General features: G+C 46.6%; 1 protein-coding gene across 1 annotated transcript in view; it reads right to left on the reverse strand.

Annotated features, from left to right (window-relative positions):
- LOC131278929 (transmembrane protein 132B-like) overlaps nt 1-27137 on the reverse strand; it is a 94509-nt gene that overhangs the window by 1352 nt on the left and 66020 nt on the right. The window lies entirely within an intron of this gene.

Consider the following 27137-nt stretch of genomic DNA (forward strand, 5'->3'; position numbering starts at 1 on the left):
GGCCTCCTCCTTGGAACAGGCAGACGACCCATCTTCGGGGATGCGTGGAAATCCGACTGTCCCCACTCAATGAGGCATCAGACAGCGTGTCGTGACCGGGCACGCTGCCCAGCTCTCTCCCCTGCCCGTTCCCTCGTGTGCCCAAGCCCGGTCCAAGCACCACACACCAGGAATGCCCCTAAACCCCCACATCTGGCTCCACTGTTACTCCACGAGGCACACAGTAGGCTCTGCCTAGTTCTGCTTAGACTTAGCCGTCTGTCTGTGGACCAGTGGAGAGAACAGTGGGTGCAGGGCCTTGGGAGCCCCGGAAGAGGGAAGGGCTTCCTAAGCTACACGAGCAACAGGCAAGGGGTGAGAGCTGATTTTTCATCTCATCTGCTTGAATCCAAGAAAATCCTATGAGCCTTAATTCTTGGAGCGCCAAGGCTGCATGTGTGCTCATGGAAGGGGGGAGCATGAAGGAGGTGGTTGGGGACATAAACAAAAGGACAAGTGCCTTCTCAGCATCTGTATTCTCCAAAGGTCTCGTCCGCGGCAGAGCCTGCTACGGTGCAGGCTGACTACAGCACTGCGCAGTGCCGGGGCCCACTGAGCGGTGCACACCCCTCCAGCCCCAGCTTTGGGAAGCACCGCTGATCCGTCAGCCTGCCTCATCCCCCAGAACCCAGCTTTCCCCAGATCTGAGGAACGTGGCCCCAGCGAGACCGACCCACAAGCTGCCCAAGGCCTGAGTCACACCAACAAGCCTAACCAGTGGCCCCTGACTGCCACCGGGCTGGCCCGGACTGAACTGGGCTGGAAGCCTCTGCCCTGCCTCGCTGGGGCCAGGGCACAGTCGCCACCCACACCCCCGACTGGCAGCCTGCACAGAACACGTTGCAAGCCACTTGCCAGAGAGGATTCTCCCACCTTGGACAGCTCCCCCATGGCCCTTAGGGCTGACGTAAGAACTGGGGATCCCCAACCAGATTCCCCCACAGACGTCAAGATGTCCTCAGATACAGTGGGGGACTGACAAAGCCGGGTGGTCCTGGCCTGCCTGACGTGAAATTCTACCCAGAGCAGAGTCATCTTTGACTCCACATCACCTCGTTTCCCTGTAGACTTGAGGAAACTCTGCGGCACAGCACGGCACAGCCCAGGGAGGTGGCCTCTGGCCACAAGCGGCATTTACATTTAAATGTAACTCAGAGGGGATCTCTTTTCACAAGACTTGCATGCTACTTTATTGGAATTGTAGTTGGTGCTGAGTTTAAGATATATGTAGGGGATTTGAATCTCTGGACTGATAATATGACACCCAGGCCCAGAGCCTCAACAGACTTCAGCTCCTAAACTTTGACTTATTGGACTTACTCCACTCAGCTAACATGGAGTTGAAGAAGGTCAACCGCCACAACATGGAGCCTAGAGTGTCTACAACTAGAAGCGGGAAGAGTGCATCCAGTACCCATGTGGAATCTAAGCCCTCACTTGACATAGGTGTGCAATGGACACAACCAATCCAATGTCCACAGAGAAAATGTGGAATGGGTGTGGGAACGGTAGCCATGGGGGCTGCTGGGTGTGGGGAACGGGAGGAAGAGATGAGATGTGGAGGCATTTTCGGGACGTGGAGTTGTCCTGGATAGTGCTTCACGGACAATTACGGGACACTGTAGATCCCCCCAGGGCCCACTGGATGGAACGTGAGAGAGTCTGGGCTATGATGTGGACCATTGACTATGGGGTGCAGTGATGCTCAGAGATGAACTTACCAGGTGCAATGGATGTATCACGATGATGGGAGAGAGTGTTGCTGTGGGGGGAGTGGGGGGAGTGGGGGGCGGGGGTGGTGGGGTTGAATGGGACCTCATATATTTTTTTTAATGTAATTAAAAAAATAATAATAAATAAATATTTAAAAAAAATAAAAATAAATGTAACCTAGATGAAAACAAGTACAATTTAAAGTGCAGGCCCTCGCTCCCACCAGCCTCATTTCAAGTGCTCAGGAGCCTCACGTGGCCAGCGGCTGCCGCACTGGACAGCGCAAATGCAGGGCAGATGGCTTGCTTTGTATCCTGGGCAATCCAGGTACGCTCTTCCAGCCTCAGTTTACGCCGCTGAGAAGGGGAAGTCACAGTCACATGTGTCTCCCCTGGTGGTAGAGTTATGAGGCTGGGGCGTGTCAAGGGGGGTGAACTGGCCCATTCATTACCATGCACACATACTCTGACCACCCTGGAGTCAGAGAGCCCCAGCTTCGGCCCAGTCCAGGGGTTCCCATGGGCAGACACAGCCTGGTGGTGCTGCCTGAGCCCAACCCGGGTGCTGTGAATCCTCAAGGATCCGGCTGTGCGAGGCACTCAGCACCAGGAGAAAAGGCGTGTTGACAGACCCTGGGCTCCTGGAAGGATGGGGGGTGGGTGCACGGGGCTCCCCCACAAGGGGACCCGTGTTTTCCTGGGCTGGAGAGATTTCAGGAACTTTGGTAGGGAGGCATTTAGTTTCCAGCTTCGGTCACCCCCATTTCCCATCCAGCCTCGAGTCTCCTCTCTGGTCAGAGGATCCTCTGCCTAGCATCTGTTCAGCCTCGCCCTTCAGCCTTTTCCTGGGCTGCTCCGTGTGTCTAACCAGAACCAAGGAGCTGCTGCTAATACCCACTAGGTCCTCGGTGCACTGCAGGCCTCGGAAAATGCCAAGAAAGAGGAAGTCCAGCGAGGTTGGAGATGAAGCACAACTCTGCCAGTGGCTGTTTTGCCCAGCTAAATCCGCACTGTGGGCATGGGTGGAGAAGGGCCAGGCCTTGGCAGGTGGGGCGGGGTCTGTGTGGGCGGGCTGAGCCCTGCTGTGGGCCCTTCCTTCTCCTCTCTGACTTCTGGCCTGGGACATGGACCGCCCATAGAAATTCTACAAAGTCCGCGGGTCAACCACCATGTGTCCATTTATTTCTAAAGATTTCTTTATTACTCTCCCCCTCCCCCTCATTGTCTGCTCTCTGTGTCCATTTGCTGTGTGTTCTGTGTCCACTTGCATTCTCAGTGGCACCAGGAGTCTGTGTCTCTTTTTGTTGTGTCATCTTGCTGCATCAGCTCTCCATGTGTGCAGCGCCACTCCTGGACAGGCTGTGCTTTTTTCACGCACTCCTTGCGCATGGGGCTCCCCTATGCGGGGGACACCCCTGCGTGGCAGGGCACTCCTTGCGCGCATAAGCACTGCATGTGGGCCAGCTCACCACATGGGCCAGGAGGCCCTGGGATTGAACCCTGGATCTCCTATGTGGTAGGCGGACGCTCTATCCATTGAGCCACATCTGCTTCCCCATGTGTTCTTTAAAGTCATTTCCCTCAAACCCGAGGCTGGAGGTCTTATACTTCCAGGCAGCTGGCACGCTTGCTGGGAAGTTCACGTCCATGGAGATGGGTTCATAACTATGAATTCTGCCTGTACCTGGTCTAGTCTTACTAGGCCTTTGACATTTAGAGAAGTGCTGAACAGTTCTCTCAGGTGAACCATTACCAGCTGCCTTGCAGGAATCAAGATCGGTGTTTCAGCCACGAGCTGTTCACGAGTCCTGTTTCCCCGGGGTAGGAAGGGCGGGCATGTGTGCCTGCATGCCCGAGTGCGTGCATGCGGGCTGGCGGCTGAGTGGAAGTGGCCGCACTGCGTGGCTGCTCTCTCCTTCAGCGGGAGCACACGCCGCCTTCCCAAAGGACAGGCCTCCTGAAGGCTTGGTGCCCAGGGAGCTGCACCTCTCCTAAAAGCTGTCTCCCCACGATCCCAGGACCCCCGAAGCAGGGCTGAGGCCACCTGTGGCTGCTCAGTGGGACTGCAGCTCAGAAATGTCTGCAAGAAGGAGGCGAGGGGAAAGTGGGGGAAGGGACAGCACCCCGCCCCACCCCTTGTGCCCAGGGACCGTACCCAGCTATTTCTCAGCAGGGAACTTACTGACAATAATGGCTTTTAGCAGGGGACAAGAGGGAGGGAGATGGAGGGAGGAGGAGGAAGATGGGCAAGAGAGGGAGAAGGGGGCAGGGAGGGAAGGAAAGAGGGAAGGAGGGGGGGAGAGGAAGAAAAGGGGGAGGGAGGAGGGAAAGTGGGAACGGAAGGGAAGGAGGGAGGGAGGGGGAGGAAGGACAGAAAGAGTGAGCGAGCTCAAAGTCTTGACCTGTTCTCCAGCAAGTGGTCATTTACTGGGATTGCTCCCCCCACCTTCTGGATGGTGCTGAGTTGCCAGGCTGAGATGGTGAAGCGTCCCCACATGGGTTGTCCTGGAAACCGTGCAGAGAGGCTGCATCTCTGGGCTCAGAGCCTCTGTTTTCTCCCAGGAACTTTCTTTCTAGGCATTAACTTAAAGGCCGACCTGAAATCAGGGTGAACACTGAAGAAGGACCACAGTGAAGAAATGCTCCTGGAAAGGGGCTCGCTCAGTCACTCCCAGCGGGCGCCCTCCAAGGCTGAGCTCCGGTCTCCCTCCAGAGGAGCCCGACACAGCATCTGCTCTGTCTGCAGCTGCTGGCCTAGTGCCTGGCAAACTGCAGGAATTCAACAAGTATTTGTTTAATTCACTGAACATCCTCAAAAGGCTACAGGGCACCCAGTGAAATCCTGGAGGATGTCACTTGTCCTAGAAAACAAAGAACTACCAGCCAGCTGAGCCTTGAGCCCCTCCTCATGCTGGTTAAGTCTACTGATGCACCCTCTGCCTCCACCAAGAGAACATGAATTCTTCAAAGGCCAGAGCCTGTGCTGACAACGTCCTCACTCCCAGTCTCACTACCGTACCTGGCACATTCAGCTCATCAGTATCATTTATCAAGCAACTACTATGTGCCAGGCCCTGGGAATTCACTGGCAGGCAGAACGAACAGTGCCCCACCTTACCAGTCAGGTAAAGAACAAGGTAATTTCGGGTAATGATTAATGCAATCATAAAAATAAAAGAGGAAGGTTGAATTTGTTTTTAAGAAGTTCAAGGAAACGGACTTTGGCCCAGTGGCTAGGGCGTCCGTCTACCATATGGGAGGTCCGCGGTTCAAACCCCGGGCCTCCTTGACCCGTGTGGAGCTGGCCATGCACAGTGCTGATGCGCGCAAGGAGTGCCCTGCCACGCAGGGGTGTCCCCCGCGTAGGGGAGCCCCATGCATAAGGAGTGCGCCCGTGAGGAAAGCCGCCCAGCGTGAAAAGAAAGTGCAGCCTGCCAAGGAATGGCACCGCCCACACTTCCCGTGCCACTGACGACAACAGAAGTGGACAAAGAAACAAGACGCAGCAAACAGACACCAAGAACAGACAACCGGGGGAGGGGGGGAAATTAAATAAATAAATAAATCTTTAAAAAAAAAATAAGAAGTTCAATAAAACTTTATGATAAAAATATAAAGATAGCAATTTAAAATATAATTTTAAAAAACTGGAGAGAATGAAAGAGCATTTGGGAATGTCTCCATAAGAAACCGACATTGGAGCTGAAAACTACGGATGAATAGAAGCCACCCCGATACTCAACAAAGTTTTGTTGAATAAACGAGCACATCTATTTTAAGTTTAAAAAAAAATTATGGGAAAATGTTATCCCAAACCATGAGCATGAACACAAGGTGCTAAATAAAAAAGAAGTTCCCTCAAGCCTTTATTCAAATGCCAAGCTCCTCATTAAAGCCTGCACTGACCACCCCGTTTAAAATCCCACCCCCCTCCCTGCAATTCTGATCCCCTTACCTCCCTGTAAGTTTCCTGTAGCATTTCCCTTCAAACCAAGTTATTTCATTGTAAAAATGTCTGTTTTGCTCACTAATGTACCCACAGTGCTTGGAACACTGCCCAGGACATAGTAGATGCTCATTAAATATCTCTTGAATGAATGAATGTATGAATGAATGAACAAGCAAACAAACGAACTATTATCAAACAACAGTTTGAGAAAGTCTTAGAAGAACCCATGCTAAATGAGAACAGACACTATGCTGCAGGGGTGGGGGGATGCAGAGCCCCAGAAGATGGCAGGTCACGAAGGTGTCCTGAAGGTCAGGTTGGGGCTGAGCCCTGAAGAATGGGGCTACATGACAGGCAACCACTCCAGGACCCCCAGCACACCCGCTGCCCCCTTTGCACATCTCCCCGCACCACCAGTCCTCCCAGAGTGGAACAGGGAAGACACCTGCTCCCTGTCCCCTCAGCGGGCAGAGGTATTTTGTCTGTCTTTCTGCCTGTTGGACAAATCTTTCCATCGTGAGCTAATGGCCAGCTCAGAATCGTGCATGAATAAATTTAATCATCACCTTCTGCCATTTCATAAAATCCACACTGCCTCCTCACTTACATTTTGTCAAAAGCAGCGCTGCTCCCTCTGAACTTGCTATAGAAACATTTCCAGCTGACAACCCAGGCAGTGGTTGGCATCAGAAGTCTAGAGTCTGAAAGTATTTAAGGGTCCCCAGTCTAGAAAAGGGATCTCTTATCTTTGGGGGCCCAAAGCATTTTCTCCTTATGGGGTTGATTTCCTGGCTCCCTACCATCAAACTGCTGAACAGGACTTTTTAAAATTCTAGGACTATATCAATCAATGGAAACAGCCCAAGAATGGGGGTTCTTTTCTTGCATTCCTGGCTGATGGGGAAGTTAAATAGAAAACTCAGAGGCTGCAACCTGGCACCATGTGGGCTTTGTTAAACCACACCCCAACCATGGTTGTACGAAATTTGAATTGGCTGCGATATTTTTAAACGAGAAGATTCTACACCAAAGGCAATGAGTTGGTCTTTCTGGCTTCTCTGGAAAAAACTGGAAGACCAGGCAACACTATGCCACATTCCTACAGGGCAACCATCAGCCAGGGCAGCCCAGGTGCCACCCTCTTCAACGGGACTGGCACTCTCCACAAGTCCTGGACCGCTCCGCCCATTTATTACAGCCCTGGGGCCCCTGGAGGCACTCGTGATCCCTGAGGAACCTGGGCTCCGACTTCTGGGAGACCCCTGAGGAGCTGTCTTCCTAGCTTGCAGACCATCTTTAGGCCCTCCAGAGCTCTGAATGCCCCACCCCCATCCACAGGGCAGGAAAGTGATGTTGATGTTATCACCGACCCCCTCCTCGGCCTTAGCCACGGCCTCTGGACTCAGAGCTGACCCCTGACTTCAGCTGGGCCAGGGACACTTCCTAGGAATGTGAAATTCCTACTGAGAAATCTGATCTGGGCTGCTTTCTCGAGCAGGGATGTGCAGTCTCAGCAGCCGGGGTGAGCTCTGCTGGCACGTGGACTCTGCTGGTCGAGGTGTAACTAGACTCAGATGGGCCAGTCTTCCTCGGGGGGGGTGGGGGCAGGGGACAATAAGCCAACCTGGCATCCTCCCATTGGGTTTTGGTCCATTGATTTGCTACCGTCTCTTCTCTCACTTTATCACTATCCGGAAGACCAGAGCTACCTGTTTCATGGCAAAGGGGATCATGGTGAGTTGTTTTTCTGATATCTATTTATTTCATTCATAAATCCCAGTGTGGGATTTTATTGCCTAAAGGGAAAAAAAAAGTGATTATCTTTAGTTTGCCTCCAGCATGAAGTTCGAAAGTGAAATTAGGCCCTAGAAAGTACAGCACCATATGATTACTTTAAAAAGTGAATGATATGGTTTTTTGTATGTATCTGGTTGTTAACAACTATTTAAGAAAAGAAAGAAAAGGGGGAAGGGGATAAGAACTGGGAAGGGAGATTACAGTGAAAAGGAGGCAGTGGAGATGAAAATGGAATTCCCAGTCCTAGGGGAGTGCTCCCTCCTGGTCCCACTGCCTGGAACCCAGGCTCGCTCTTCGCAGGCTCCCAGGAAGCGCCCCGTATCCCCACAGCCTGTACTCCTTTTTGCTTAAGCTAGGTCTAATTAGAATCTTTTTCTTTCCACAATTGTTAAAAAATCCCGCTAATATATACACATCCACTCTTGTGCCTTAAGCCACAGTCTAGTGACCACGAATAAAGCTTGATTTCTGGGGGAAGACTTCCTCATTAGGGATTTCAGTTTCATTCTATGGGCTCAGACAGACAGGAGGAAGACGAGAGATTGGCCTGAAACTTGCAAAAGCCCAGGCAGGCCTGGTCTATGGTCCTTTTTGACCACTTCCCTGCATCTTTCCATTTATGTGACCAGCTCTAATAAGAAAATCACTTTCTCTCTTCATACTCTTTTCTATACTTTTCTCTCATCAGGCAATATTTTCTTTAAAAATAGAAAGATGTCCCCAACTCTCTCTTGTTTGATAGAGTCTGTTCTTGTTTAAATCTCAAATACATTTTTCTGGCTTAAATGCTCCAAGAAACTCCATCCGGCTCCTAATCAGTAAGCTAACCCAAAAGGTAAGCCCACCATCACCCCATTTCCCCACCACCAGAAATTGATGTCATATTCTTTTTCTTTTAAAACATTTTAACATACCTTGCAGGCCGGTAAGAGTGACCTTATTTTTGCTTACCAACACTTTCCCAGAGCTGAAAACAATAAATCTGGATAACGAGCAAACACTTTAAGCACCTCCGCTTTCTCGGCTGCCAAGTCCACGACAATTTCTCACCCTCCCTTCCAGCTCACTTGATTTTATCAGCATCACCATGACAAGCCCGGAGACAGCTAGGACAATTGCCACAATTATTTTTTTCTTCCCTCTGCTTCTGGCTTTCTGACAACATCCCAAACCCCTTCCAGGAAATTCAGCTCAGAAACCATCTTCCACTGACTCCCCAAATATGACTTTTAGGAGTTCGGTCCTCTCTTAGTCGCTCCCCATTACCAACCTTGAGGAAAGCTCTTGCTATCTAAAATTGCGGCGGCTTGCTCGGTCGGTAGAGGTGGGGTCTGGCTGCGGACGAGGGGTCAGTCCAGCTCTGGACGAGGGGTCGGTCCTGCTTGGGACGAGGGGTTGGTCCGGCAGCAGACGAGGGATCGGTCTCACAAGGGGTTGCGCGGTTCGGCTGGCGGGGTCGCCCGGCGAAGCCGGCGACGAAGGGGTCGCCCGGAGAAGCAGGCGACGAAGGGGTAACCCGGAGAAGCAGGCGACGAACTGGGGACAAGGGAGGCCAGGCCCTTGTCGGGGGCTCTCAGGACTGGAGGGTGCACGGCAGAAAAACTACCGCGGAGACAAGGTAAACACGCAAGTCCACTTTATTGAGGGAGAGGCAACAGTTTTATAGGGGCTGGGGAAGGCTGATTGGTCGAAGCCACGCCCTGTTCTGGTTGGTTGCTGGCGAAAGGTCAGTGGGCGGTACTGGACGGGGGAGGGGTGGTGGTTAGGGATTGGCTGTCGCTGTTGCTGGGGGAAGGGGCAGGGTTTAGGGATTGGTGGCTGCTGTTGCTGGGGTGGAGGGCAGACTGGAGTTTCCCGCCCACGCCTGGCTGTTGCTGCTGTGGGGGGAGGGAAAAGGGCAGACTGGATTTTTCCGCCCACACCTGGCTATTGCTGCTGTCGGGGGAGGGGAAAAGGGCAGACTGGAATTTTCCGCCCTGCGCCTGCGCAGGGAGAAAGAAGAAGAAGGGTGCCGCCCCACAGGCATCGTGTGGCGCCATCCGGGAGGAGGGGCGGCCGCGGAAGCATGGCTGCCGAGAAGGGGAGACCTGAGGGCACTCTGCGCCCATGCCGAGCTTCCTTCAGGGGTGGCGGTGGGCCCGACCAACCACCCTATTATGGGGGCAGCGGAATTAGGCCTACCGTGGCTGCTCCCCCGCCAGGCCAGCAAACCACACTTCAGCCCGAGGGGCGACCACATTCCCAAACCCCTTCCAGGAAATTCAGCTCAGAAACCATCTTCCACTGACTCCCCAAATATGACTTTTAGGAGTTCGGTCCTCTCTTAGTCGCTCCCCATTACCAACCTTGAGGAAAGCTCTTGCTATCTAAAATGACTTATAGATCCTCATGACACCTATTCCTATTTAGGTCTCCTTAAAGAATAAAGAACATGCCGCCTGATGCAGAAATAATGGGGTATCAGATCTTAATTCTCCTTGGGGTTCCCAAGGTAGACAGAGATCCGTGGCTTTGCCAGAGAGTGGAATTGGAGATTTGCATTTCGCTTTGTAAAATAATATTAATTTTGAATAAATAATACACTCACAGGATTCAAGATTCAAAAAATATAAAAGAAAATAATGGAAAGCTTCCTCCCACCACTCCCTGGACCTGCAACTGCCCCCCTACCAGCCAACAAAGCCATGATTAGTTTCCTGCTTAGCCCTCCCAGGTGTCCCCTGTGTCTGCAGTGCAAATGTGTGACTGTGGCCTTGGTGGACATGAACGGTGCACACTCCATGAACTTTGTTCTGCATCTAGAACATCTGAGCTCTGACCCAAAGACAAATGAGAGCTGTGGGCGTGCTCCTCACTGACCATGGGGGCTCTGGCCTGGACCTCACGGCACAGTCCCACGGTCCCCAGTGGCCATGGTAGCCCAGCATGGGAGGGGTAATCAGCATTGCACGACTGAACCGTGGGGAACCCCAGCTGAGGCAGGTCACCTGGTCAAGGAGACGCATGGCCAGGTCTCACCACCTGCCTGCCCCAGCACCACACTGGGGAGATGCCAAACATCACACCCATTCATTTATCCATCCAGGTGCACCGGGCTGCTGTGTCTCCAGTCCTGTACAGGCCAGCTACACACAAGGGCAGAGGCGCCTGCAGAGCACTCGATTTACCTTGCCAAGAGCCTGCTTCTCAGGGCAGCCTTTCTCCGCCAGGCTCTGTAGACTGCTCTGCCCCATCCTGGCTAGGGCCTCATTAGGTGGGCCGTCTCCCCAGGCCTCGTGGACTGGGAGGCCCCTCCAAGGGACAGCAGCTGCTAATGAGGCCAGGGTCCAGGGACTGCGCCCTCTGCACAATGATTAGCCGGATTCTCCCCAGTGGCCCTGGAACCCCCTTAAGTCCAGCACCCAGCCAGCTACTCTGCTCAGCAGGGAGCCAGCTGACACCTGAGCTGCAAGCAGGGCCAACTGGCCTGTACAAAGGATAACAAGGTGCTTTCCATTAGGGGGACAGTAGAACTGGATGACCAGGGCTTTGCTCATGGCCAGTCGAGCAAAGATCAGGCCGAGGAACACTGGCTCAAGGAATGCTGGGTTTCCCTATAGCAAAATCTAAGAGAGGCCACCGGTGCTATTACATAAATATATATTAAAAATATCCATCATAGAATAAGCTGGATATTTTCACTTCCCTTGCTAAATCCACACCTCACGCAGATGAAAGAAAGCCCAAGTCTACAAAGATCTCCAAGGCCCTGCTCAGCCTGGCCTCCTCTGCCCCGACAGCAAGTTACCTCCCTGAGCACACCTGCTGCCACTCCCCTCCCCTCCCCCTGCTTGCTCCCCCAGCACAGGTCTTCTGCCTCGGGGTCTCTGCACTTGCTCACCTGCCACCTGGATGGCTCACTCCCACCCTCAGGACTTGGGTCCGATTGGCTCCGATGCTGCCCACTCAGACCCGCCTCATGCCCTGGTGACCCCGTGGTTACCTGCCCTGCTCTCCCCCCACAGCTCGCATGCCTACCCCATCTGACAAGCTATACTTGAAGCACCTGTTTTTGCCCACTAGATTGTAAGCTCAATGAGGCAGTGATTCTGTCTACATGTTCCCAGCAACGCCTCCAGCACCCAGAAGAGTACCTGGCACAGAGGAGGTGCACAATAAATACACATTAGACGTGGACGGACAGACAGGTGGATGGATGGATGGATGGATGGATAAGCTGAGAATCACAGCATGAAGACCTTCAATGTGGCACCGCTTCAGTTTCCATGAAGCTTAATGTTCCAGTCGTGGTGACCGAGGCCCCAACCCTGCCTGTCCCAGGCTAAGCCCATTCATGCACCATGCATCTCCCAAGATTGGTATTCATCCGTGAGGATCCATGTCATTTTCTGTAAAAGCTTGGGAGATTTTCCTTCAAAGCGTCTCCCTTTGTTCAGGAAAAGCTTGATATGGCAAAGCCATGATATGTTGTTATCTCAAAAAGTCTACCATAAGATTTGACTACTAACTTAGTTGGCATTCAGTGTGCCTTAGCCAAAAATTGTCTCTGTACTGAGCACCTTAAAGTATGCATATTAGCACTGGGAAAAGTGCCAGGCCCAAGCTCCATCCCTGGCAACACTTACAACTTAGTTTGTGAGGTTCAGGCTGGCATGAGATCTGGAAGGTAAACTGAAGTTACCTGTTGAGACTGGTGAAGTGGAGACAACCTCCCATGTATCTTTAAATCTCTCAGAGCACACAGAGTCAATCACTGTTAGATAAAAGTTTTTTATTTCAAAACCTGGAATGGTTCACTAAGTGAGTTCCATGGCAAGAAGCATATCATATTGAGATAAAATTGGCACACAACAAAATTCACCTATTTTAAGAATAGAACACACCATCTTACTCCCATAAGATTGGCAGCTATGGAAAAAACAGAAGACTACAAATGCTGGAGAGGATGTGGAGGAATGGGAACACTCATCCACTGCTGGTGGGAATGCAGAAGGATCCAGCCATTCTGGAGGACAGTTTGGTGGTTTCTCAAAAAACTAGCTATAGATCTGCCATATGACGCAGCAATTCCACTGCTGGGTATATACCCAGTAGAACTGAAAACAAGGACACAAACCGATATATGCACACCAATGTTCATAGCAGCATTGTTCACTATTGCCAAAAGTTGGAATCAACCCAAATACCCATCAACAAATGAATGGATAAATAAAACGTGGTACATACATACAATGGAATACTACTCAGCTTTAAGAACAAATACACTACAAACACATGTGATAACATGGATGAATCTTGAGAAACTTATGTTGAGTGAAGCAACCCAGGCATTGAAGGACAAATACTACATGACCTCAATGATATGAAATAAGTAAACCAAGCTGCCTCAGAGAGCTAGAGACTGGATGATTAGGCTTAAAGGAAATTGGGGGGTAGAGGAAGGATGTAAGCTGACACCTACATGGATGAAATCTATGATAAGCTGGAGGTAAGTATTTGTACAAGGAAGGGATAAAATGGGGGCACAGGATTACCTTTGGGTGGGGCTTTGTGGGCTTGAGGGGGGCTAGGGATGGGAGGATGCGTAATATTGCCCAAGAAATTGGGGGGAGGGTGGGGCAACATACAAACATAGGAGATTGTCAGGTATTTGGTTGAGAGTATAATGCTGAGAAAACTTTTTCAAAAATAGAATAAGGAAGGTTACCTGTTTAAGATGCTTAAAGGGGATAATCTGACATAGGACAGGCTCCTAGGGAGTGTGTGAGTGCTCATTTTCCCATAGTGGGTTATATCATTTGATAGAGACCCATATAATGAGAGAGAAGGTATACCACATCCTGGGGAGGACTGATGATCTCAAATAGAGGGAATTGTATCTCTCGAGAGAAATGGTGGCTCCCAATGCATTAGGGCAGTTGAGCACATCAAGCCCTCAACACTGTTGCAAGTATCTCTGATTATGGCCCTTCAAGCAATGAAGACTGACTGTCACTGTGGGCCCTGAGGGGAGGGGGAAAGAGGTATTGAATAGATGGAATCAGTGTAACTGTGAAGGCAACAGAAGTGTTCCACAAGATTACGCAAGGATGGATATAAGACATGTTAAATTACACCGAAAATATGTAGGGGCTGGTATTTTAGAAAATTGTATAGTCTAAAATATAAACCACAATGTAAACCCAAAGGTCACCTTGTTTGAAAGCTATTGTCTCAATATCTGTATATCAGTTTCAGTAAATATAGTATGAACATGTAAAAAGAATATTGCCGTGGAAGGGAAAAAGGTTTTATGTTGGATATGTGGGAGTACTGTATATTGTATATATGAATTACTGTGATCTAAAACTTCTGTGAAGCTAAGCTTAATAATTAGGGGAAAAAAGAAAAAGAAAGGACATAGACACTGAGGAAAAGACGGAAGAAGTTGCCTTGCCAATTTGCATACAGGGCAACACTTACTACAGTGATGGAAGGCAAAACATCAAAAACAAAGTTTTTGCATTTTTTAATTTTTTGATACCCCAATTTATTTTTACCTTAATTTTTCTAAATTAATATGTATTCTATATCTAACCTTTAAACTCATCACTATATTCCATTTTACTATTAATGGAACCTGGCAATATGTTGGGCTTCATTTTTTAAGAAGTTTTGGATCACAGAGAGGTTCAACAATGGCAGGGGAGGAATACTGGTGTGGGATGTTATTGACAGGGGACACAGGGTTGGCAGGGAATTCTCCAGGGCATATATCCAGGGTACATAAAGATGTTTGTATATTTTCATAGTGATTACAATTAAAAACAACAACTAAAGGAGTGCCGAGTTCCTAGCCAGGGGAGCTCTATCACAGTCCCTAAAGGAACAGCAACAATCCTCCAAGTCCAATGGCAAAGACAAAGAAAGAAGGAAGGTCCAACAATGAGCCCTTGATACTTATGACTATGCTTGTAAGCCTGTGTACCTGCAATAAGAACAAGGCCTAGAGCTGCAGGGTGCCTAAGAGTTACCTCCTGAGAGCCTCCGTGTTGCTCAAATGTGGCCAGTCTCGAAGCCAAACTCAGCATGTAAATGCATTGCCTTCCCCCCAGCATGGGACATGACTCCCGGGGATGAGCCTCCCTGGCACTGAGGGATTACTACCAAGTACCAGCTGATGATGTAACTAGAAAATGACCTCGAATAAAAGGGTCAACTCGAACCAGCAGAATATATTAGTCTACATGTAATACCAGGAGTTAAAAATGCTTTTGGACCTGAATAAAAGGGGGAAATGGAAAGGACAAATGAGTTTATATGGCTATGAGTCTCCAAAAAGAGCCAGGAGGTTATCAGAGGGGTTGCCTTTATGCACACCTGAACAGAGTCTCAGAGACAGATAAAGTAGATACAACCCCAGGTACGGTTCTTCTGAGGGCTACAGAGACCCACAGGTTCTATGGTCATGGCAGATGGAGTTCAGTGCCATGTCAGTTGGCCCTACTTTGGAGTTTGTGTTTCTGTGTGATGGAGCTGGACTCAGATGTGATCTTTGTCCACAAGCCTCTCCTGTTACTTTTACCAGATCTGTAGTTGGTGCTGGGGTTTAGTGTATACCCAGGGGACCTGAATCTCTGGACTGACCATGTGACAGCCATGCCCTGAGCCTCAACAGACTTGCAACCCCTACACTCTGGTTTATTGGACTTACCCCACTCAGCTAACATGGAGGTGAAGAAGGTCAACCACCACACTAGGGAGCCAAGAGTGCCTACCACTGAAAGCAGGAGAATTGCATCCAGCATCCATATGGAATCTAAGCCCTCTCCTGATATAGATGTGGAGTGGACACAACCATTCTAAGGTCCACAGGATGGAGTAATAGAGTATGGATTAGAGTGGACTTACTGATATTCTATTCATGAGCTATTGTGATTAGTAATCAAAGAAAATGTGGCATTGGTGTGGAGAAAGTGGCCATGGTGGCTGCTGGGGGTAGGGAGTGGGAGGAAGAGATGTGATGTGGGGGCATTGTGAGGGGTTGGAATTGTCCTGGGTAGTGCTGCAAGGTCAGTTACTGGACATTGTATGTCCTCCCATGGCCAACTGGGTGGACTGTGGGAGAGTGTGGGCTAAGGTGTGGACCATTGACCATGAGGTGCAGCGGTGCTCAGAGATGTATTCACCAAGTGCAATGAATGTCTCATGATGATGGAGGAGGTTGTTGTTATGGGGGGAGGAGTGGGGGGAGGGAGGTAGGGGGTATATGGGGACCTCATATTTTTTTAATGTAACATTATAGAAAACAAAAAGAATAGAACACGATGAGTCTTGACAAATGCATACAGTCATGTCCCCACCACCACAATCAAGATAGAGAACATATCTATCACCCTGAAAAGCTCCTTCCTGCCCCCTTTCAGACAATCCACTTGCCAACCCTCAAACTCAGACAAAACTCTGCTTTCTCTCAGTCCAGTTTGCCATTTCTAGAATTCATATAAATTGGAATCACCCAATATGTCATTGTTTGAATCTGGCTTCTTTCACTCAACTTATGTCTTTAGCAATTCATCCATATTTTTGCATCTATTGGTAGCAGATTTCCTTTTTATATCTGGATAGTATTCCATTGTCTGGATATGCCACAATCTATTTATCCACTCACCGATTTATGGATATTTGGGTTGTTTCCAGCTTTGGGCTACCCTGAAAAGGCTACTGTGAACATGCATATGTTAGTCTTTGTGTGGACATAGATTTTCATTTCTCTTAGCTAAATATTTAGGACTGGGTTTGCTAGCTCGTATGGAAGGAATGTTTTTCACCAAATTAGAAAATTTACAACCATTATTTCTTCAACTATTTTTAACATCCCCTTTTCTCTCTCTTCTCTTTGGTCTCCAATTCCACATAGGTTAGATGACTTCCTTTTGTTACCCAAGGTTCTGAGACTGTTTTTTTTTTTTCTCACAGTTCTTCAGATTAGATAATTTCCAGTAAGCTCTCTTCAAGTTCACTGACTGTTTCTTCTGTTACCTTCAATCTACCGATAAGCCCATTCACAGCTATAATAGCTGCTTTATACCTCTGGTCCACTAATCCCATTATCTGGGTCATCTTTGGATCTAGCTCCATTGGTTGGTTGTTCTCTTAAGTATGGGTCCCATTTTCTTGTTTCTTCTTATATCAAGTAACTTTAGATTGAATGCTGGATGTAGTGAATGTAGAAGCTCTGGATTCTGTTATGCATCTCTGAAGAAGAGCACTTCAGGTTTGGTTTTATTTTATTTTTTTCATGAAGCAGGCAGTTAATTTGGACTGCACAATGTTCCAGGGTCAGGGTCACAGAACTTGGAGCCTCCAGTCTTTTGATCTCCCTTTCCAGGATTCCCCCCTCACTTTCCAGGGGTTGTGGATGCCCCAAATGTTCCCGTTTCCACATGAACACTTCTTTAGGTCATTCTCTACATCCTTCAGGCAGGTGTTTGTGTGTTTTCCCCAACGTTTACCGTTGTTACCTACGAGAGTGTTAGCAGGACAGGAGCTTCTCAGCTGCCACTGGAGGTAGAGTAGCCAATGCTAATGTTTTGAAGGCAGGTGCTGTTACAAAGGACTTAAAAATAAATAAGGACAATAAAAATGACTCTCCCAAGGAGTGTCACAAATGACAGTGATTACTAACTTTCTCTAAGGAGTAAAGAATCTCCATTTTACTCTATCACTCCCAAAACTCATGGCATCACAAAATCACCAGTAATTATTTCAACACCACAAAGGCAAAGATAGAAATTTAACACAAGAGTGAGATCGAAAAATAAACAGACACACACTCTGGATATGCAAAGACAAATCCAAACAGAATCTCTAACCTCATTAACCTTGAAATTTAATAGAGTTAAGAGAAGCCAAAAATAGACTGACATTCTGAATGCCATTTGGGTCAAGAATCAGATTAGAATTCTTGTAACCTTCAATTTACCTGGAGGCTTTTCAATAAATGTCAGCTGGGCAAACACTCAATAGAAGGGGTTTTCAGGCAGCTATAATCCCAAAACGCATAAATCTCCCTAAGTGGTTTCCTTCAGGAAACAGAAATCCCCCTCTCTCCAATTAATTAAAACCCAATGGTTCAATCACATCTCCTACTTGGCCTATTGTATTAATTACAACAGCCTCAAAATCTTTCTTATAGGCCAATTACTCTAAAAGTAATTAGGTCTTAAGTCAACCACAGTTGGAAGGATTATGTGCATATAATTTCTCTAACTTCTCCTTTACTGATTATATTGAGTCAACTACTCCTGAAACTCTTTACAATGAATTGTGCCCATTTTGATTAAGAGAGAGCAATTGGTCCAGAGTAGCAAATAGGAAACATGCCTGCAAGAAATGATAGAAAAGAGTGGTAAATGTGGAACTGTTTCTCATTGTCTGTATACCCAGATGCAGGAGGCAAAAATAAAATGGCCCAGGAGTGCCTTTCATATGCATTATTTCTTTGGGTTCCAGGAAAGGGGACACTGAGTTCACACAGGACTCAGGCACCAGCTCACCTCGTAGCAACCTCATTTTCACAAACAAGTTCACTGGGGCATGTTCTCAAAAGAACAAGAATGATTCCAGATAATGATGAGATCTGGATGGGAGTCAGTGCCAGGTCAGACCCTCAGAGGATAAAGACCACTGACTGTCCTGAAACTCTAGGAGGAAGGATATCATCTGTTCTGGTGGCTGAGCTGGGCCACACTAACGAGGGGCTCTGTGGCAGTGGGAATCAACCCATTCCCAGAGACTGACCTTTAACATCATGACTACATCCCCCACACACATCCCCACCACCATGGGTGAGGGTCCAGCGCAGGCTGGGAAACAAAGCACAGCTTTGAGGGCATTTTGAGCTCAGGCCTGACACCCAAACAAAGAGTAAATTCCTTCTTCTGCAAACTGTCAAGGTCAGCGCCGGCAAATCCAGTTTCTTTGTAAGCTCCGTTGAGTCTTAAGGCACAAATTTGTCCTCTCTCTCTGATCTAGGCTGGCTGAGTCGCCCTAGTGAGAGATGCTAGGAGTCTGGGGACCATGCTTTCTGAACTCAGAATTGAAATCATGGTCTCAGATGTGTGAGCTTCTAATGGGAACAGAATACTTGAAGTTAGGACTGTCCTAGAACTTCAAGGTCAGCATGCCTAAGAAGACATAAAAATAAGCCAGAGACACAAATTGTCCAGGCTCTAATTCTGCCAGAGTTGCACAAATGTATGCTCTTGGGCTGGGTCTCCAAGATTTGGGTATAACTTATTCATTCAACGATTCAATAAAATATGTTTGAGCATCTACCAAAGGCCCAGCTCTGTTCTCAGCACCAGAATACCATGGTGAGCAAGACCAATGAGGTTCCTGCACTCCTGGAGTTCATTTTCTTGTAGAAAGAAACAACTAACAAGCAATTAAGAAAAAAAGCAATTATTAAATAGTGGATATGGCAGTCATCAGTACTCTTTCCTAAATACTCCTTTCTAAGCAAGGGCAGGATTGCACTCCTGGCCCACGAGAGGTTGGACAGAGTCAAGCAACTAGTTCTGACCACTGCACTGTGAACCCAAGTTTTGGGTCTCACTTCCAGGTGACAGTATTTCATTGCTAGTGTAGACTCTCCTCCACCTCAGCACCCAGCCACATTCAAGGTGGACTGCTCTGTTAGTCACTAGATAGACTGATGGCCATGCCTTGAAGGGCTCCAACTGTGAGTGAGAAATAGAGACTTGGGGTTGCTCACTATTCCAGCATGTATTAGCCCATCCTGACCAATATCAGAGATAGGCAGAGCTGAAGATTAACCAACGGGAAGTGGTGTCAGGAGAGGGAGAATTGAGATGGAGGAGCAAAAGGAGGCCTCTCTGGGAGAATGACCTTTGAGATCTCAGCAAGGACAGATGGGGATCAGTGCTACAGACAAGGCGGAGAGCAAGGGCAAAGGGCCCAAGGGGGCAATAGGTTCACCATGTTCATGCACATGTCCTACACACACACACACGTACTCACACACTAATGCACACATGCATACTCACACACACACTAATGCACACAGATGCACTCACATGCACACCTATACATGCATGCACTCATGCATACATTAATGCACTCACACACACCTGCACACATGTACACTCATGCACACAGGTGTGCTCGTGTGCACAGCTGCACATCAATGCACTCATATACACTCACACACACACTCGGGCATGCATGCATACTCACACACACATACGCTAATGCACACAGATGCACTCACATGCACACCTGTACATGCATGCATTTATGCACATATAAATGCACTCACACATACCTGCACACATATACGCTTATGCACACAGATGTATTCACATGCACATGCATGCACTCACGCACATGTCCATGCACTCTCACATGCACATGTGTACACTAATGCACACAGATGCACTCACATGAATACCTATATATGCATGCACTCATGCATACATTAATGCACTCATGCACACCTGCACACATGCACACTCATGCACACAGGTGTGCTCGTGTGCAGAGCTGCACACCAATGCACTCATGCACACTCACACAATGCACTCAAGCATGCATGCACATTCACACACATGCACACATATACACTGAATCACACAGATGCACTTACATGCATACCTGCACATGCATGCACACATACATGCAATCACACACACATGCACTCAGGCATACACATGCACACACACTAATACCCAAATGAACTTACAGCAGGGGTGAAGAACAAGAGGCAGAGGCTGGGGGAGGGAGCTGCTCTGTAGTCTGCAGGCACTTCCTGGGCTGGTCCCCAGCCTGAGCCCATCATCAGTGGTTTAGGCCTGTTTCATAATAACTCATGCCTTCCCAGCAAGGGCTGGACTGTGCAGGGACCAGCTGAAAATTCAGAGCCCTCCGACTACAGAGAACTCACCTGACCCAGCTGGCTATTAGAATAAACAAGAAGAAAGAATTCCCAAACACTGAGAAATCCAGAGAAGAGAGGGATATCCATGGTTCCACTGCCAGGTTAACTTTCTTTCCTAGCCAAGGCCCTGGGCCTGGGTGTGTTATAGCAGCACCTCTCTGGGTACCTCGTGGTGCCCAGTGCTGTGCCAGGTGCCTCCACGGCCCCTGAGATGTGCTTTACTATTGCCCACTTACCCATGGTGAAACACAAGAAGAACTGTCCTCTGGCCTGCCCAAGCTGTCCCCACCAGTCAGCGGTAGAACCAGAGTTCAAAACAAGATCTGACCCCAAAGCCCATGTTTTTCTACATACCCTTTTGCTACTGAACTGTAATTGCCCCATTTCCAGCCCTGTCTTCCTGCCTCCACACAGAGTAGGGAATCATCAGGGTTTAAGTCCTGAACATCTAACAGTGCAGAGGACAAACCTTGTCCTCCAGAACGAAGGCTCTCCGAGGAAGGAGACCTTCCAGTCTACCCACAGGCTCACTCAGCACAAAAGGGACAGAGTCTACATAAAAGCAAAAACCTCACCTTTCACTTCCAGCTGCTAGCAGGGCTCTACTCTACTTAAACCAGCTTTCCAGCCTTCCTTCCTTGGGGTTCCAAAAGGCCTGCTGGTAAGACTCTCAAGTACCTCTCAGACTGCCTTGATCACAATCAACTCATGTCTCCCTGGACCTTCTCCACATCAAATCTCCTTGAAGCACTTTAAACGATGGTTCTCAACCAGGGGAGATTTTGCCCCCCAGGAGGCATTTGGCAATGTATGGAGACCTTTTTGTTCATCACAACCAAGGGTTGTCAGACACGATACCGGCTTCTAGTTGGTGGAGGCCAAGGAGGCTGCTAAACATCCTACAATGCCCAGGACAGCCCCCACCACAGAGAATATCCAGGCCACCATGTCAACCCAGCCAATGTTGAGAAATCTGCACCAACTTACAATCATTTATGGCTGGGGCCTATTTGAGAGCCAAACAAGGAGACTATCGCCACTCAATCAGCCGTGCTCAAATCCAACCTTCTCCCAAAGGCCAAGATGCCAAATTTTGACCAACTTTTTACCAAAATGTTAGCCTTTACTAGGGTGTTCCAGTTAACTCAAGACAAGAGACCAAATGTCTATCCAGACAGCAGATCTGCTTTGGAAATGATCTGTGATTTTGGTATGCTTTGAAAGCAACACAGTTTCTTATCTGTATAGTAATGTAAAGTATACATAAAAGGCCCTTTGGAGGACTTGCCTCTTCCCAAACCAGGAAATTTAGGCTGCAGAATTATTAAAAGTGGACTCTAGAGGGAAAGGGTAATTTCTTAATAGACATTATGCTAAATGAGCTCCTTTAGCAGATATCAAGGGCACCCACGAAGTGCAGGAATCGAAGCCCAAACTAACACCAGACTCTCAGCTTTGGGTCTGGAGTCCATGCCAGTCGCAAGCATGTGATTTTTAGACAACACACTTGGAATGATCAGACTATTCACTTCACTCTGGTGATCTCTGACAATCCAGGATGGTTGCTGGATCTGCCTGAGATGCTGGAGTAGAGTCTCTCCAAAATATTTGTTGCCAGGACCCATAATGGAAAGGGAAACTTGAAAACGATTCTAAATACAGATCCAAAATGGCATCAAAGTACCTCAGGCAGGGTGCAGCTCTCTTACAAAATAGGAGAGAAGTATAGAAGTCACCAAAGGAAGCCACTTTGGGGACCCCTGTGGGCCAGGACAGTGCCAAATGCATCACCAGGAGGGACTTGGGACAGAGAGACAAAGGGGACAGAGATCAAAGGGAAAACTGGGAGTTGATGCCTCTGCAGCTGAGAATGCTGCCCATCCCAGACCCCAAGGCAAACAACCTGGGTAAAATCGCAGCTGAGTGGACAACAGAGAGGGGAAAGGTCAGATTCCTCCAGGCAAGAGGGAGGCTGTGGTGGAGGGCTGAGTGTGGTTTCTCTTCAGAGAATGTGACAGGACAACTCACTAGTTCAGAAGAGCTGGTGGAAACTGAAGGATTTGTCTCTGTGGAGGGGTCTGCCAAGAGCGTCATTTGCTGGCCAGCCGGAAGGCAGAGGAAGACAGGCTGGTCTCTCCCAAATCTTTCCCAGGCATGGTAGACCTGAGTGGGCCCTATTAGCGGCTCCCTGCCCCTGTTTTGACTACTTAAACAGGGCAATAATAAAGTTTTAGAAAAAAATTAAACTAAAAATCAAAGAAGAGCTGTGAAATAGAATCACTAGGCAAGAGGGGCAACTTGATCAAGAGTAAAATCACCAACATAAACAGATGTTTAGGTATCAACAAACAAACTACACTAAGAAACAGGAAGAGATGGCCCAGCCAAGGGAACAAGCCAAGAATCCAGATGAGACTCAGGATTAAAGACAACTAATTAATCATGTTCCACCAACTACTTCATCAATTTAAGGAGAGGAAGGAAAATAAGATTAAAGAGATAAAGGATATTAAGATGACACTGTGTGAGCATAAAGAACAATTTGAAAGCCTGATGTGGCAGTTTGAGATTATTTTTGCGAATCCAAAAAAAAAGAGGATTATGTTTGCAAATGGGTCTGTTCCTCTGGGTGTGCACCCCTTTATTGTAGTAGATTCACCTGAGATGTCTTTGATTAAATTACCTGTTAAGGTTAGGGTTTTGATTCGACCACATCATTAGGGCGTGACTCAGGGTTGAGTCCCTTCCCCCTTGGTGAGCCGATATAAATGGACACTCCCTCAAGAAGATACACAGAAAAGGAGAGAACTTGGTTACTTTGGTCCTGCCATGTGCCAGAAGGGAGAAGGCTCAAACATTTAACACCCCAGGAAGAGAGATGAGCCATTTGCCTGATAGTTTGCAGCTGAAGAGAACTGAGCAGCTGAGCAGCTAAGCCCTGGAAAGAAATGAGCCTTGCCTAAGACTGATACAGGAAGCCCTAAGAGACCAGGCAGAGATCGCCCACCAACTTGCTTCAACACATGGCAACTGACTTTGGTGAGAAAGCAACCTTGAATTCGATCTTCAGGGCCTTGGAACTGTAAGATTGTACTCCCAATAAATACCCTTTATAAAAGCCAACAGACTTCTGGTACTTTGCATCAGCCGCCTTCAGCTTACTAACATACCTGCAAAATAAAATAACAGAGCAAAAATGCATTAGAGGCATATAACAGCAGCTTTGAAATGTTAGAAGAACAAATAAGTGAATTTGAAGACAGAACATTTGAACCTGACAAGATAGAACAGACAGAGAAAAGAATGCAAAAAAATCGAACAAGTTCTCAGGGAATTGAATGACAACATGAAATGCAAAAACATACACATTATAGATGTCCCAGCAGAAGAGAATGGAAAAGGGGTAGAAAGAATATTTGAGGAAATACTGATTGAGAATTTTTCAATCCTTATGAAAAACATGAATATCAATATTCAAGAAGGACAATGTACCTCAAACAGAATAAACCCTAATAGACCTACTCTGAGACATCTATTGAGACTGCCAAAGGCCAATGAAGAAAAGAGGATTTTGACAGCAGTGAGAGAAGCAATGCATTACTTACAGGAGAGCCTCAATAAGGCTAAGTGCCAATCTCTCATCAGAAACCATGGAGGTAAGAAGGCAGCAGGATGATATATTTAAGGTACTGAAAGACAAAGACAAAAACTTCTAATCAAGAATGCTTTATCTAGCAAAATTATCCTTCAGAAATGAAGGCAAGTTTAAAGTCTTTACAGACAAACAAAAACTAAGAGAGTATGTTAGCAAGAGACCAAATCTATAAGAGATATTAACAGGTGAGTTACAGCTTGAAAGGAGAAGACAAGGGCGAGAGCCCTGGAGAAGAGTATAGAAATGAAGAATATAAGTAAGAGAAACTGAAAGGGTTAAAAAGCAGACAATAGTAGATATGAAAACAGAAAACCAAGGGATAAAATGGATGAAGTAAGTAATAACTTTATAGTAGTAACACTGAATGTTAATGGACTGCATGCCCCAATTAAAAGACATAGACTGGTAGAATAGAAAAAAAACTATATATCTGCTATCTAAAGATACTCACCTTAGGTATAGGGACATAAGCAGACTGAAAGTGAAAGGGTGGAAAAAGATATTCCACCTAATAGCAATCAAAGAAGAGCAGGTGCAGTGATTTTAATATCAGATAAAATAAATTTTAAATGTAAAATGGCTACAAGGGATAAAGGAGTGGGGGGTGGGATGTGGGGTATATGGGAACCTCTTCTTTTTTTTAATGTAACATTTTCGTGATCTATGTATCTTCAAAAAATACAATTAAAAAGTTTTTTTTAAATTTTTAAAAGGCACTATTCGTCAAGAAGAAATAATAAATATTTATGCACCTAACATAGGTGTCCCAAAATATATGAGACACACACTGGCAAAACTGAAGGGAGAAATAGACATCTCTATAATAATAGTTAGAGACTTCAACACTCCACTCTCAGCATTAGACAGAACATCTGGACAGAGGAACAAAAGGGAAACTGAGAGATTTTATGAAATGATAAATGAACTGATTCTGGCATAAAGAGAGACAGACTGATCAATGGAATTGAACTGAGAGTTTGGAAATAAACCCTCACCATCTATGGTCAAGTGTCTGACCCACTCAGCTAAATGGTACTGGGAGAACTAGATATCTAAAATAAAAAAAGAGGACCCTTATGTCACACCTTATACAAAACTTAATTCAAAATGGATTGGGTGCCTAAATATAAAAACTAGAAACATAAAATTCCTAGAAGAAACTGTAGGAAAATATCTTCAAGATCTTGTGGTTAGTGGTAGTTTCTTGGGCCTTACACCCTAATCATGAGCAACAAAAGAAAAAATAGAGAAATGGGACTACCTCAAAATTAAACACTTTTGTTCTTCAAAAGACTTTGTCAAAAAGGTAAAAAGACAGAATACTCAATGGGAAAAAATCTTCAGAAATCATGTCTCTAATAAGAGATGGATCTCCATGTTATGTAAAGAGATCACACAACTTAAGATAAATGAAAAGCAACCCAATTCAAAAATGGGTAAAAGAACTGAACAGACGTTTTACCAAAGTGGAAATACAAATGGCCAAAAGACATACAAAAAAATGTTCAGCATCACTATTATGGAAGTGCAGGTCAAAACTACAATAAGATATCACCTCATACCATACAGAATGGCCATTATTTAAAAAACGAAAAACTGCAAGTGCTGAAGTGGATGTGGAGAAATAGGAACTCTCCTTCATTGTGGGTCGGAGTATAAAATGGTGCAGTCTCTGTGGAAAATGATCCGGTGGTTCCTCAGGAAACTAAATAGAGAACGGCCATATGACCCAGTAATCCCACTGCTAGGTATATATTCAGAAGAACTGAAAGCAAGGATGTGAACAGATACTTGCACACCAATGTTCATAGCAGCATTAATCACAGTTGCTAGAAGATGGAAACAACCTAAGCATCCGTCAACCAAAGAATAGATAAACAAGATGTGATATATTCATAGGACGGAATATTATTCAGCTATAATAAGAAATCAATTGGGGAAGCACATAACAACATGGAAGAATCTTATGAATATTATGTTGAGTGAAATAAGTCAGTCACAGAAGGATGAACATTGTGCGGTCTCACTGATAATGAGCTAAATACAATGAACAGACTTATGGAGTTGGGCTATGAAGTGTAGGTGGGAGATGGAATGCTGGATGAAAAGGAAGGGGTAGATGATGCTGGATGTGTACAACGTTTTAATAATGTCAAATGTAAACATGTAGTAATGGCTGGACTTGATGGTAACACATAATGAATGTAACAAACACATGATTTATGGATGGAATTATTGCTGAAACTAGTACTCTAGGAAGATTAATGTTATTTGGAGGACAGCTGGAAGATAATATTGGGAATGTATAACAATGATTTTGGCAGTAGATGTGGATTGTGGTTAATAATATAAATGCAGGAATGTTCTACTACAGGGTGTTAAGAATGTGGTGCTACTTGGGAAAAATAGAATTAATGTAATTTATGACTATAGTTAAAAAATGATATTATAATGTTTTATAGCAAAATCAAGATTGGCACTGTCTTAATGCTAAAGGTGAAAAAAAGAATATGAGATTTGTTTTTGTGAGATATGAATATGATTAAGTTTTTTTTTCTCTTCTTCATTTTTTTCATTAATAAGGAAACCTTGACTATGTCATTTAATCTGTGTTCATCTGTGCATCTTTCTGAACACTAGGGGAACAACTGAGCTAGTAGCTGGAATTAGATGAGATGAAAGTGCCTGGAAAGAACTTTTTAGGAGTAATGCTTCCATAACTTGTTGAGCTGCCTTTTTCTGTATTTTATTTTATTTTTTGAATTTGAAATAAAGTTATTTTTAAAAAGAAAAAAAAACACATTCTAAATAGCATTGGTGGATAATCCTAAAGAAGATGGCCAGGGATGCCTCTGATGGTGATCCCATCTGTCAATCCCACAATCCTGGGAAAGCTCTGAAGACAAGACACAAACATGAGCCAAAGTCCTTAGACATGTTTGAAAATCTACAAATGAATCTTTTTTAGTTACTCACCTCGTGTAGTCATGAATAGATTCTTACTATTGTCCAGCCAACTTCTGGTTGGCTGGAAGATTTCCTTGC

This window comes from Dasypus novemcinctus, chromosome 6 (assembly GCF_030445035.2).
Source record: "Dasypus novemcinctus isolate mDasNov1 chromosome 6, mDasNov1.1.hap2, whole genome shotgun sequence".
NCBI lineage: Eukaryota > Metazoa > Chordata > Mammalia > Cingulata > Dasypodidae > Dasypus > Dasypus novemcinctus.